The sequence below is a fragment of the Nomascus leucogenys genome, chromosome 16, assembly GCF_006542625.1.
Source record: "Nomascus leucogenys isolate Asia chromosome 16, Asia_NLE_v1, whole genome shotgun sequence".
In the NCBI taxonomy this organism is placed as follows: domain Eukaryota; kingdom Metazoa; phylum Chordata; class Mammalia; order Primates; family Hylobatidae; genus Nomascus; species Nomascus leucogenys.
The window spans coordinates 58,301,672-58,317,354 of NC_044396.1; positions in this window are offsets into that span (position 1 = coordinate 58,301,672).

The following is a 15,683-nucleotide window of genomic DNA, read 5'->3' on the forward strand; positions in this document are numbered from 1 at the left end:
AACTCTGTGGCTTTATGCCGACCTTCCTTCTTCCATGGCCTAGCTTTTTCCCATCAATAAATTGTTTGCCAATATTTGATGGAGATATTTTTAAAATTCATGAAACTATGCAAGAAATAACCATGGAAATAATCTGTCAGGCATGTGCCTTTGTCCTAAAGAGATAGAATAAATCTAATGAGAATTAACCAATCCATTTGGAAGAATCTAATGTGTGTCATTTTTCCTTCGGAGGCTGTGTTGGATACTGGGAATGCATTTACAGTAGGCAGAACATTATAGATAGCCTCAAAAAGGAGTTAGTGGGATTAGTAGATGCAGGTGGATCTGGTCCATTTGAAATATTTCAAAACAAATTGTATATTTAAGTTCAAATGACTGCCATAGAGTACTTTGTCATGGACAGAAAAAAAGCTTTTTTAAGGAAGAAGAGTGTTTTCTCATTTATTCTGTCTTGAGAAAAGGAGGATGAGAAATCTTTGGTCAAAATGGAAAGAAATAATACCACCATCTGCCTCACTCCTCCCATGGGGATCACTGTCAAACTTTGAAAAGGAATGTGTGGTAAAGAAGGAAAATCAGCAGGAATAATTGGCTTGGAAATCTACCAAATACATCCTCGATATTTAGCCATTCAGCACAGGTCAACTGTAGTAATCGCAAGATGCTTGCATAAACATATCAGTTCTTTTTCTTTCTCTCTCATCTTAATATAATGAGAATGGGAATGTGAAAATAAAAATCCTGTCGGCCAGGGGCAGTGGCTCACGCCTGTAATCCCAGCACTTTAAGAGGCCCAGAGAGGTGGGTCGTTTGAGTTTAGGAGTTCAAGACAAGCTTGAGCAACCTGGTGAAATCCTGTCTCCACAAAGAATACAAAAATTGGCCAGGAATAGTGGAATGTGCCTGTGGTCCAAGCTACTCAGGAAGCTGAAGTGGGAGGACTGCTTGAGCGCAAGGAGGTTGATGCTCCCGTGAAGCTGAGATAGGGCCACTGCTTTCCAGCCTGGCAACAGAGTGAGACCCTGTTTCAAAAAAGAGGAAGAAAACATTCTGTCAAAGAGGAATGCCAGGCTGACTCAAGAGCATCGTGTCCTAATGGGCCATCAAGCCAGGGCTGCAACCAGGGCTAGGCAGAAGTCAAAAAAAAGAAAAAAAAAAAAAAAAAAAGGAAAACCAAAACAAAGAGTTGTTCATCAGAATAGGGGAAATTGGGGAGGGGGTCTGAATGGCCCTAAAACCATAGAGTTTTTAGGTGTGCTAACATGAACTGGCAGGATTTTATAGTGTAATCCTTTTAAATGAGGGTAGAAACAACTAGAAATCAGATATACTACAAAATGGTTTACTTATCTAGGTGAATGGGTCACTTTTATGTACCTGGACATTCTCTGGTATTTGTTCTAGAGGTATGTGGCAGGTTATCCTGAAGTTTTCTGGAATGTTGGATAACCCAGTGTACAATATTCATGTTACAAAAGTATCCAGCAGATTACATGAACCGCTTATATAAACAGCTTCTCTATCATCTCATATTCTTTTCCTCTATTGCAGTGAAATGGAAAAAGATTAGACAAAGAAAGAGGAAAAAATTCAGAAGAATCATAATCTAAAAAGATTTACTATTGAATTAATTGAAATGTGACAGCCAATGATATAATTGAATACGCTGCTAGGTGTTTTGTAGATGAAGACTCAAAGTATGAAGTAGGTAGTCATTATATACATAAAATGACCAGGCTATTTAAATGTCACAAGGACTTTTGAATTTGGCACTGTAAGAACTGAATCTGCATCTTGGCTCTAAGACATTAATAGCTGTTTACAACTGAGTTATTTACCTATCCTTTTCATCTCTGTAAGGAAATCAATGATTACACAGAACTCACAGAGTTTTGGAAGTAAATGAGATGAGTACATCTGGTAATATGTAAAGCCCTATTAAATCTTACTATTGTCATGGACAAAAAATAAAATGGAGATATTTTCAAAACCACCAAATATAAGAATAAACAGTGGTGAAATAGTATTTAACATAAAAGTTTAATTGTGAATTCCTCATAAAATTTACTCATTTCAGCATTATACTAGTTTATAAACAGGTATTCCTTTATCATGGAGATTGGTTAACATTAATTTATAGTTCACATAATTCTTTAACCTTCTTGCTATTATTTAACGCATATATTACATTATGTACTTTTACTACCTAAAATAAACATCTCTAACATTCCAGTAATATTACCTTGCCTGGAGATGTTTTTCATGAAAATATCCCCAGTAGGTTTTAGCATATAGCTGTCATGTCTATGATACAAATAGTATCTAAAAACGAGCCTTTCAGAACCATGATTGTGCTTCACTGATTACAGCAACCTTTTCTATTTTTGGCGAAGGAAACTCATGCCTCAAAGCAAAGGAATCAGGGCCAGATTGAGGAACAGGGAATGTGAAGTTAACACTCTAAAGAAGGTCTGCTTTTTTATCATCCCATAAAATTTGTTTTATAAGAAATATATTCTCCTGATTTAGAGTGACAAAGGAGGAATAAATGTAAAAGGATAGAAAAGTTCTATTTAAGCCTTTTCCCTTGGGCTCCAGAGCAGCTTTTCCCAAAATGTGCTCCAACAAAAAATAGTTCCAAGAGTTCCTCACGGGTGATCAGAACAGTGGAGGGTTCTGTTTTCAAAGAGCCAGCCAGCACTCTAATTCTTCTCAGGGACTTACAACAACTATAAGCATTTTTAGTTGTTGCAAAATCCTCCTATAAACAAAAGTGTTCACCTTTATTTGCACAGCATTTCCTAAAGGCATTTGACCACAGAATGTTTTTATTGCTCAACATTGACTATGAATATTTTGAGAGATCTCTACATTACTAAAAATCATACATGGAATATAAAAAAGAAAAAGAATGACCTCCAAAGTCAGCAAGCAAAAAATGCAGCATGCAGAATTTGATAGGCAGAGCTGCAGGGATCTAGGACTAAAAAGACTCAGATTTCAGAAGATGTTCCAATTCTGAGTTTTTCTAAACAAAATCTCACTCCTCAGATATCAAACACTCCACCAGGGAGGAATACACACACTTACGCATGCATGCACATAAACAATCTAGACTAGAAATCACAATCAAAATGATTGCTAATAACTGTACCCTGGTCACTGGCAGACAAGGCTACGACAATTATCTAAACAACCTTTTAAAAAGATGACACACTGGAAGCACTTCATGTTCAATCATTTACTGATGCTTCATTGATTTATATAGCCTAAGTGCAGAATAACAATTTTTTTTTTTTACCACTTTTCAGCTCAACAAGGGATTAAAAATACTCATTGCATTAAGTATACCAGTCCATGTTTGGCTACCTACCAGCTACTTTTCTCTCCTCACTACTAAGACAGCTTGATCCTCTCTTCTAGCCCACTTCTATATTCCTCACACAGATGAGATTAAAGAAGATACTTGTCAATACTCAGGGTACTTAGCAGCAAGTGAAATATGCTGGCAATTGTACTCAGACAGACCTTATGCCTGTCTCTACCAGTTGGATTACCATCATATTCCTTAGAACCTTAAAACAAATTCCCACCTTAGATCACAATTCTTGTTATTAGATCTTTACTCTGTCCCTTGAGCTGAAATCTTTTTCCTGCAAACAGATATACGCCAGCATCTCTAGAACTGCAGTTCAAGTTGGAAGTTATTCACGAGGGCAGTGAAGACTTAGGTTTTAGAATGGGAATAATGTCAGAGCAGGCCCAGCTAGAAGCTGATGTGATTCTTCTCCACTGAAACACTGAAAAAGGGAACCTTAAATCACAACACATAAATAGTCTCAGAATCATATTTGGGGCTAACCCCACAGGTGGGAAAAATGGGGTCTCTGTGAAGGTAGATGGTTCAAGAATAAAAGGCAGGAAGATCTTTGCCTTTCTACTTCTCTGTATGTTGCTAACCTGAAACTTTTACCCCTGACTACAACAGTGAACCTGGTCCTATGGCAGCAATGAGGAGTGGAAAAATAAGGAGATAACAAGATTATTGAAGTCACTTAAACTACCAGGTAATAATAGTCAGATAATCTTGGAAAAAGACTGTTGATATTTGGTCCTAAATTATCTTGGATTTCTGTTACAGTTTTGCCTTTTTCCTGGGTATTATATTAGCTCGGTAATCCTACCCTACTACTGCCATCTGCTTCATCAGTAATTGCAGTTATTAGTAGCTCGTTGTGTTACCTCTAGAGAACCCATTTGAAAGACATCGCTGTTCAAAAGATTTACTGTAAGACCCTGTATTTCCAACAAAATAAAATGGAAATGCTATTGGGCTATGTGGCTTGCTGCTCTTCAGTTGAGGTCTTGGTTTATATGCCTGAGCTTATTTTCATGTCAGGATTAGTAAGACTCTACAATCCAATTTCCATCACTGTCTATATTGCACAATAATGGTTTTAAATTAATTCATCATTTAATTATCATTAAATTTTATAATATGTCTATAAAACTTCCTTTGGGACATGCTAATTTTGTCTTTCAAAACATTTTTGTGGCAACATTCTTTTAAAATTTGTCTTGGAAATTTATGTTTAAACGAAATAAGAAATTTTTTAATTTTTAAAGTCTCCAAGTAGGAACCTTGACTATAAATTAGAGGAATAAAACAAAACTGGAAACAGCAATGCTGGTCATCAATCTGCCACATTTTCTATTTGCTCCTACTTACTGAGTATTATATTACACTAAGGGTGACACCTCGGCTTCTTCCTGTGAACAGGTTCTGTTGAAAGTGCTACCGAAAAAGGATACTGTTCTAAAGGAGCCCAAAGTCTATGTGAAAACTTTAACCTATTTATAATTCTAGTTGTTCACATTCAGTTTGTTCAAGAACAATAATTTCATTATTTTTTCAGTAGTTCGACTACTGTTTAAATATTTCTTACAGTACCGATTTTGTAAGCTAAAATTTCAATTTCCTTTCCTCTTTGACAGCCACAAGGACTTCCCTGGTTCTCTAGAGACAAGGATCTTGACCCCAAGCCCCAAGCCAATAGCCCAGGAGCTGAATAACCAACTGATGTCTGTGTTTATGGCCTTTACCCTGCTCTTTCCAAATATCCTTAGTATCATTTTCTACACACTATCCAGCAAAATGCCTTCAAACTCACTTTCTGTAGGACTCCTTTCCTACCTGTGACCCATGCTCTGCGTGCTGCTGGGTTCTCCGATGCAGACGGAATAGTTTCTTTCTTCTCCTGTAGGTAGGGATTATTTATCACTGGATTTGAGTCTTAGGGTCTGAATAGAATTTGTTCTGGCCATGCTTCTTGTAGCCTACAGTTAAGCAAAAAATAAAAATAAAATAAAACCAACAACCTTAGGTATATGTAAGAAATAAGTATCAAAGACTCAGACTTGACCATGTATTTAACCATATACTTGAGGTTAAGGAGACTTCATGGACTTAATAACTTTGAAAAAGTAGGAAGAATGAAATAATCTATTCTTTATTATTTGATTCACCCAACATATATGTATTACTCACCCTATGTCAGTGAAAATGGCAGGCGCTAAAGCTATAATGGTGAATTAAACAGACATGCTCTCTGACCTCATGTTTCCAGCCTAGTTTAAATATACCATGTGCCTCTTCTATAAGCTGGGTCAACTTGAACAACTCACCTAATCGCTTAAGCCTTCGTTTCCTTTTTTTCTTCATCTAATAATTAAACTTGATGATACTAAAGTTGTTTGTTTGTTTTGAGATGGGGTCTCACTATGTTGCCCAGGTTGGTTGCTAACTCCTGGGCTCAAGCAATCCTCCTGCCTCTGCCTCCTGAGTAGCTAGGATTACAGATGCACACGACCACACCCAGCTGTGATTTTTTTAGCATAATGTTCTAAGAAACTTAACACTGTCAGAAGCAGAGTGAATGATCTAAACAGTAGATTCTTCCACATATATCTTGCTAATTAGCCAAAAGTAGTTTTAGTTCTCATTGAACAATCAGCACTTCCCCAAACATGAATGTAAAAGTTTCTTCATGGCTCACGCCTGTGATCTCAGCACTTTGGGAGGCTGAGGTGGGCAGATCACGAGGTCAAGAGATTGAGACCATCCTGGCCAACACAGTGAAACTCCGTCTCTACTAAAAATACAAAAATTAGCTGGGTGTGGTGGCACACACTTGTAATCCCAGCTATCTGGGAGGCTGAGGCAGGATAATCTCTTGAACCCAGGAGACAGAAGTTGCAGTGAGCCAAGATCATGCCACTGCCCTCCAGCCTGGTGACACAGCAAGACTCCGTCCCCCCCAGACCCCCCCAAAAAAGAAAAGCTTCTTCAATCATAACAGGTAAGTCATGGAACTGGCAAACCAAAAAAAAAAAAAAAAAGTTTTTAATTTCACTTACAAATGTATCTGAATGTTTTATTTCTCCTTAAATAAAAATGTTGACATGTTACTTTCATCTTAAACCATGAAGTTGGAAGCCAAATAGTGATTGACTCCAACATTGCGGGATTTTTCTATATTTTACCAGCTGAGAATCACATTCTAAAAGCCCATCCATTCTTCCAGTCCTTTCTCACGTTGTATGACTACATTTTCATCTATTTGGATAGACCTGCGCACCACTGGATCCTTCAAGGATAACGTGTCTTAAAAGCTGTTCTCACAGAGCCATTTTTGTGAATGTCTGATGGAGACACAGGCCCCACTTCCTACATGCTAGCTAAACATTTTTTCCATGCTCTGGCCTACAAGGAGTTACTGCTAAATACCCATAATGTGGTAGAAATAGAAAAACCTTGACAATCAGGATAATTACTAATCTCACAGAAATAGATAACCTGAGGAAGGTCTCTGGATGCTGAAAAGATAATTGAGGATAACTGCAAATGGCAAAGTTTAGAGAAGGTGAAGGGGAAAATTAGAAAGATGATAAATATCAGGAGCCTTGATGGGAATAGTTCTTTGAGAAAACCATTCTTGTTCTCTTCCAAAAAAAGACAAATATTAATGCTCCTCTAATCTGCACCAAAACCTGGAAAATCCATGAGGTTTACATTAGTGGGCAGATGAGAGAGTTTGACAAGTAAAAATCTGTTATAGTGTGATCTGATCAGACCCTCCCACACCTCACAGACCGCAGTAAATATTCAATGAATAGCTGTTGAGTGGTCACAAGAAGCTGAGCAGTAGCTGCAATCGTGGTAGAGAAGGTGCTTCACTTTCAGGTCAGGCTTGGTGGCTCATGCCTATAATCCCAACACCTTGGGAGGCCAAGGGGGGCAGATCACCTGAGGTCAGGAGTTCCAGACCAGCCTGGCCAACACGGCAAAATCCTATCTCTACTAAAAATACAAAAAATTAGCCGGGCGTGGTGCCAAGTGCCTGTAATTCCAGCTACTAGGAGGCCTGAGGCAGGAGAATCTCAAGGCGTATGTTGCATTGAGCCGAGATTGCGCCCCTCTACTCCAGCCTGGGTGACACAGCAAGACTCTGTCTGAAAAAAAAAAAAAAATTGCTTAGCCTTTAAAATGGTGGATTTGAAGTACCCAAATGGGGATATGAAATAGCCATTTGGGTTTACAGTGGAGAATGGGGAGGCCTGAGCCAGAGATATACATCCCAGAATTGTCTACTCAGAGCGGTTGAAGATATGCCCAACACCTATCTCTTATTAACTGCACCAAAAGACTAGGGGTCTGATCATAAGACACGTGGATGATTAAAAAGAAACAGAAAAATCTCTGTAGGTTTGAGAGGGGCTGAGTGGAGTCATTAAGTCAGAGAGCCACACAGATGCACTGGGACAACTGGAAGTAGGTGTTAAGCACTGTGAATACTGCAGAGGATAAGCAGAAGTGGTGATAGAATTCCGAAGGCAACAAAGATCAACTTTTCAAAAATTTTGCCTAGGCATCCTATAGAAAACACTGTCTCCACAAACATAATGTTCCAAGTCCCTCAAAATATGAGACTGGATTAAAAAGGAAGCAGAAGCATAAATTAATTTTTAAGGGTTCTTTAGTTTCTTCTAAAATTAGGATTGACCCATTTGATTAAATAATTAATTATAATTGTTAGTGTTGTTATCCATATAATGGCCTGAATACCAGAATCTGCAGCTCTATGGAGCCAGGAAACATGTCTCTATTACCCACCCCCCATTTTACAGCTAGAGCTGGTCCAGCACATGGTGTAGAGAAGACACACATAAAGATTTGTTTCAATGAATGAATGAGTGGCTTGGTTTCTTATCCAGTTTGGAGATAAATTTATGGTAACTTGCTGAATTGACACACTACATGAACTCATACTAAGCCTGGGTATTTGAAAGTCTCAGGATTTTCTTGTTCTAAGTTTGAATTCAGATCTATCCTTCTGAAGATATTTTCAAAGATTAAAAACATTAATGAGTCAGTATGTTAGAGCTTTCCACCTTTAAAAAAAAATCCCATGTACCATCTGACTTCTGATCTTAGAAGTATTTTTAATGATGAAACACAAAAGGTAAAAAGTGACATAATTAATGATTCATTATTACCACTCCCACGTGGAATATTCTATTCATTCGTGACTTGAGTTCATTTGAAAAGAGTTTATCATTGTTCTTGCCATAGCAATGCCTTGCTTTCATGCAGAAAATATTAACCCACACTTAGAAATGAAATACATACATAAGAATCACATCAAATATGTTTTTTCACTTCTCAATGAAAGTCACTTTGGCAGCAAATTTTGAAATAGTTTCAAGCTCCAGTGTACTGGGGCAAACTATTATGCAGTCTCTCCTGAGAATCTTTGTTTTGGGGATTTACTCCCTCTAGTGGTGGGGAAAAACTAATTTTTTTAAATTTATTAATTATTTTCTGCTGAATGTTTTGCTTTTGATACAATAGTCCTTTTAGGTAAAGACTTCCTTTGCTTTTCCGACCAAATTTGGTTTAGGTATAATATGACACTTACCTAAGGTAGTTTTTAAAATGTATTTTTGGCTATTTCAGGATATTCCTAATGCTCAGTATGTATAAACAGTTTTTAAAATCTAGCAAAATAGCTTTCTGCCTTGGCTTTCTTTAATTAATTGATTCATTTGCCATTGCTATATTTCTTGATTACTTCTGCCGCTATCTATGGTGGATTAAAGTTGGCTGCAAAATTTGTGTCATTTTCCCCACTGAGAGGAGAACTTTTATTTCCTCTATGACTGTCGCTGGCCCTGGAAGTGCCTAACGATAGATTGTGGTGTAAATGAAAATGACACTGTGCTGGTTTTAACCTTGTTCTTTAAGAGGATGGAAGAGTCTGCTTCTTCTTGCTTGGAATGCTTGCTCCTGGAACACTCCATCTCAGTATTCAGTGACCACACTGTGTAAGTACACCAGAGCCCAGGTAAGCATGCATCTAAGCCAGCATTAACTTTCAGTGACATGAATAAGAAATCTTGGTCATTGCATTCCAATGGATTCTTCAGATGATGGCATTCCCAGCCAATCTCACGTGGAGCAAAAGAACCACCTAGCTGAGCCTAGGCAACCCACAAAAAATGAAAAATAAAAAAATGGTGATGTTTTTGTTTTTTGTTTGTTTGCTTGTTTGTTTTTTGTTTTGTTTGGTTTGGTTTATGAGACAGAGTCTCACTCTGTCACCGAGGGTGGAGTGCAGTGGTACCATGTCGGCTCACTGCAACCTCTGTCTCCTGGTTTCAAGCAATTCTTCTGCCTCAGCCTCCTGAGTAGCTGGGATTACAGGCGCACACCACCATGCCCTCCACGGTTCCTCTAGCCTCATATCCTTGTTCTGATAACTCCAACCAATCTGAGAACTCCAAGAAAAGGCATATCTGTACTTTTTGACATTTTTGTTCAAGATCCTAAATTTCTAAGTAAACATTTTCAAATCAAATAAACTTAATAAACAGCAAAAACTATTCTTTCTGTATTTTGAAGACATCAAGAATAAAATAATAGTTAATAACTTAAGGATTCCAGTTGTAATTGTCAGAGTTGCATTATTGATTACCATGCTAATGTGCATCCCCAACTATAAGGATCCCACTTGAAAATTTAGCTTTATCCTCCAGTGAAATTTATTTTTTAATGATTATTGTCCTGGTTGGTACATCCTTGGTCCTCGTGCAACATTTAACCACTGCTTGCTTCTTTCCTGGCTCTTCTTTCTCCTCCTAATCACTCCCTCAAGGTCCTCTCTAAATCAAGTCAGCATTATTTGATTTCATTCCCACAGTTTCAATGATCACTTTTGTATGTATCTAGCAAATGGGTTCAATAATAGTTGTTGAATGACTAATACTGCCTGCTTAGCTCATCTTCAAGACCCAGCTCAAGTGGTCACTTTTGCATGAATACTGCCTTGTTCCTGCTATGAAATCTGACCTCCCTTTATTTGAACTCGGATAGCTCTGTGTTTGTATTTTCTAAAAATTATCAAAATTTGCCTTGTGTAGGAGGAGCTTGTGAATATGACACCTTTCCCTACAAATTTCTAATCTTAAAGACAGGCTCTGTGTCCTTGGGGACTTCATCATGAACACTCACTTCTTCTTAGTCTTATTATTTAGTCATATTAATTTTATTTTTATTTACATTATGAGTGCCACTAACCCCTGGTTAGAAGAATGTTTCACAGAAATCATAATTTGGGCATTATCTTCAAGTCATCTTTATTAAGAAAGTAGAGAATAAGAATTTTTTCAACTTAGAAGTAACAGAATGCTGACCTTTACAGCATGTCATCCTGAAAGATTTTATCAGATGAGAAAGTAGACTGAGTCCCTGAAAGTTAATTATGTGATTCAAGTCTTCTTTCTGAATTCATTTTTTGTCCACTTGAATTTTCCTCCTGTTAAGACATTTTTTAACTTAATACAGATGAGCCATTGCTTTCTCTGTCTAGTGTCCCTAATTTAACATTGTGTCACTTTAAAATCTTCATGAAAGCTTTCAAGGTCACCACCAATCAGGCTTATCATCTTGATAAAAAAAAATTGCTTCATTGTGACATTTTGTCTTTTATTTATTTGGCACGATCCCAATTCCTTACTAACGTTATCTCTGGGAGTAGAATGATGGAGGCCAAAGGCTGAGAAGGGTAGCAGGGAAGGGGGGATAAGGAGGAGATGGTTAAAGGGTACAAAAATACAATTTGATTACATGAGTATGATCTAGTATTTGGTAGCACAAAAGGTTACCATAGTTCCATAGTTAACAGTAATTTAACATGTATCTTTTAAAATGATTGAAAGAGTGGAATTGGAATGTTTCTAACACAAAGAAATAACAAATACTTGAGGTAATATATACTACAATTACCCTGATTTGATCATTACAAATTGTATAACTGCATCAAAACATCACAGCTACCCCACAAATATATACAACTATTATGTATCCATAATAATTAAAAATAACAAATTTTCAAAATTAAAAAAAGTTACCTCTGGGAAAATAAAGAGAAGTGTTTTCTTAAATCTATACTAATTAGAATGCATACCCTTTTAAAATTAATATATAGCCAACAATGTAGGATTTTAGAAAACAAAGACAATTGTCACTGAATTCCCCCTCTCTCTTTTTCATTAGAAGGTAAAATCATGGAGTAAGATAGTAAGAAAGAGAACTATGGCATGCATCATTTGATGACTGAAAGTACCAAACAGCAAGATTGGTAGAATAGACAAGTCAATAAATATATCACACTGTATGTAAGAAGAGATGGATAGAGGGCAAAGATGAGAACGTCCATTTTGGAGATGAAGGATGTGAGAACTGCACGATATTTAGGTAGACATATTAACTTAGCATGGTAGGCCCAATTGGTAGTGACCTTGAAAACTTTCATGAAGGGCTTAAAATGCTGTAAATTAGTGACACAAGATAGAGAAAACAAAGGCTTCTCTGTATTCAATAGAGAAAAATGTCTCAACACCATGAGAATTCCAGTGGACAAAAAATGAATTCAGAAAGAAGACTTGAATCCCATATTAATAATTAGCTTTCAGGATTTTAAGGCTTGATGGTAGGAAGCTTGGGCTATATGTGCTAATACAAAAGTCATTAATGTAAAAATTATATTTAAAAAAATTATATTTTCAGGTCTCAGAATGGGTGACTATATCCAGGGAAAACCTGCAGCAGAAGGAAAGAAATGTTGGAGGAATGATTTTATTTGATACATGCCTGTATGCTTTAGTGGGGATGGAAAATAGAACTCTGTCTCAATACAGAATATGATTAACTCAAGACCAAAGAAGTAATGAATACTATACATATAGAATAATTAGATGCATGCAAATATTTTCCCAGCTTACAACAGAAATAGTCCATAGTTTATCTATGCAAACAAAACTGAGCATAGCTAGAGGGGAAGTAGTAAGGCAGTGTGTTTGTGATATTTGTGAAGGAATGAATGGGAGAATGTTAAATTTTGTGCCTGGAATCTAGAGGCCTACATGATCAAGTCTATTTGTCAAAGCTTTCTTCTTTTCTTTTTTCCCTTGCCATTCTTCTTAAAAGGTCTTTCAACAACTGAATTGTAAGAGTTGGTCCCTCCCTTTCTGTACTAGTTGTCTATCCTATCCAGCTGCTAACCATTATGTCAAGCTTCTAAGAAATACAACAAAATTAATATTCCATCCAAACACACTTGCCCTATTTCTTATCACACTCTCTATCCTCAAACCCTGCTGGGGTAAGCATGACTTGTAATGAGAAGGACCTTTTTACCCATCCTCACTTTGCTATTATGGCAAAGCCAGATTTCTCTTAGGGTCCAGGACCACAAGACTGTGAACACTCACATCTCACACATTACTATTTTTTGTTCTCAAATATTCATAACTCCAGACTGTGGGAAACATTTATAAGACAAATGACCTGGTTTCTTCTACAAACAAATTTCAAGGAGGGAGAGAAGAAGGACAGAGATAAAGGAAGAACTTACCAATTGAGAAAGATTAAAGAAACAGCAACCAGTCATAATGCACAGATCTTGTCTGAATTTTGATTTTACTTTTTGAAAAAAAAACCACACTCATATTTATAAGATATATGAGATCATTGGAAATTAGAATACTGACTGGATAATTGATGATACTAAAAAATGTGAATTCTATTTGTGATAATGGTATTGTGGTTGTTTTTAAAAACATTAACTTTTAGAGATATCAACTAAAATATTTTCAGGTCCAATTATATTGTCAGGCATTTGCTTCAAAATAGCATGGGATTGGTGGAAGTGACCACAAATTGATTGTTATTGAAGTTGGAAAATGGTACCTAAAAGTTTCTTACATTCCTCTGTCTTTTTGTATTTGTGGTCTAATTTCTCTTTAATAAAAGATAGATCTGATAGAGAGATGGACAGATAAATAGATAAGTAGATAACAGGGAGAATCTCAGAATAGACAATCCATAAACCTAAAAACATACAATTGGGAGATGGTGTAGTAAAGGCTGCATGAGTAGGCCTTGGGAAAACAATCATAGAAACTCTGTGGTTTCTGAACGTATAAACAGTGTCATGCACATCAACGATCCACCTGTATAATTTCTTTTTGGTATTGGAGCCTACATTTCAGACCTATTACACAATTCTTACAAAGATTCTAAAGTGCACCATGACCTTTTCAGATTTGGCCAACACCCCGCTGCCCACTTTGTATATCCACTCAAGAAAATTTCCTGATTTCAGCCTCTGTTGACCCAGCAGTTTAATTTAGAATGGAAAGGTAAAGAAGATATTTTTAGATATATCTGTGGCACCTTTCTATTAGCCACCCATACCATGAGCCACATGTAAAATGACCTGCCTTTCCTGTCTTTCATGAAGTATGTAATCGAGTTTTCACCTCTTCTGCATATTTAGTAAGATCTGTGTATGTAAAGGAGGCCATAGGCTAAATTACATTTAACCATCTCAATTGAAGTTGTCTCAGGAAAAGTAAAAACTTTTTATTCATTATGACTGACTCTTTTATGAAAAACCTTAAGTTCAGATTCTAATATCTTAAAAATATTCCCACAGTTTTATTAATCTAAACTTGTTAACTTCATTTTTAATGGCTCTACCACAAGTCTTCTTCATAACTCATTTTCATTTAGACAAAAAGTGCCAATTTCCAACTCTGTTGAACTGACTGTGGACTTTAGTTACTGACCTTACATAACTCTCATACTCAAAGCAAATGTGTTTTCCTTTAACTTGGAGTTCCCCTTGTACAAACGTCTTCACCTGAAAACAAATGTAATTCCTTATTTATTCAGCTTTATTTTTCTTCAGAGCATGTTAGAAGTTCAGGCTGGAGGCTAACATGTTCAAGTTTAGGAAGTGGATTATTTCAAATCTTACAAAACAAATGGATTCTTGAAGAAGACGAATGTATAACACAACACGGTAGGGAAACTAGGTCAGGGATAGAAAGATCAGAGAGATCTTATGTAGAGGACATCTGCCTTTTTTTCTTCCTTGTCGAACATCTGAACCTCTTTTCCATGTTTGGGAAATTTTCTGAACCTGAGTTTTGGTAGGAATCAGAGCACATCTTTCACTAAAAAAGCCCACAAAGGCCAGTTCACTGTTTTCCAAGCCCCTGAGACAGCTACTGTGCAGATGTGGATCTAGGCTCAGTTAACCAAATGCACATGCCATGGATCTGGAGTGTGGAGCTAATAACGTAAAAAAGAAGTGACTCTAGGGAATGATTTCTGTTGCAAAAGCAGCAGCAGCAACATCAAGAGTCCAGAGGCAGGATTGGCAGTGTTGCCATGGTGACAGGCAGAGCCCATGATAGCGTGGGTGCAAGCTGCAGCATTCATGTCTGGTGGCAGCATTACTAGTCATCTCACTGGACTGCTTCTCTGAACTAATTTTGTTTATTTGTTTTGCTTTTCTATTTTTGGTTGTGCAGTTACCTTTTAAACTTGCCCATTCTCCAGGTGCTTCCTTATCTTTTGCCAAAATTCTTCAAGTTACCTAATATTTGTTCAATATATTATTTTTCAGCTTAATTCAGCCAAAGTCAGCTTCTGTTGCTGGTAGGGAAAAACTCTGACTTTATAGAAAATGGTACCAGGAGTGACTGTAGCACAAAACCTCCAGGAAATCTGAGAGATAGGGAGCATCTAAGGAATAGGAAACTGGTAGTCCATGGCCTACCATGACAAAACAGCTAATAAATTATCATCCATGTTCTCTTGGAATGAATGAACTACACAACAAAGGCAATATTTTAGGGGTTCATGTCAGCAAGGCCAAATGAAGGGCATAAGGTATTGAATGGCTTCAGGGCAAGATAAGGTGAGAGCTTTTAATAGCACTTGTCAGCTGAAAGGGCAAATGAGACACTCAAACCTCAAATCCTTGTCTCAAGGCATGGACCCATATCCATAGTCCTGGCACATCACCTCCTCCTCCACCCATAGCTATGTGGTTTACGAATGACTCTGCTCAGTGTGCTACTATCAGCTGGAAGTGGATCGCTGCAGAGTCACATCCTCTGACTTAAAAAGCAGTGGATATAGAAAGTCTAATCAGTAGACAAAACCCTGGGCAGTAGATGTCACTGTCCTCTTTGCCTCTAAAGAGGTAGCCTAAAATCCAGATCTATACCAATTTGTAAAGATCTAATGGTGTTACTTGATGGTCAGG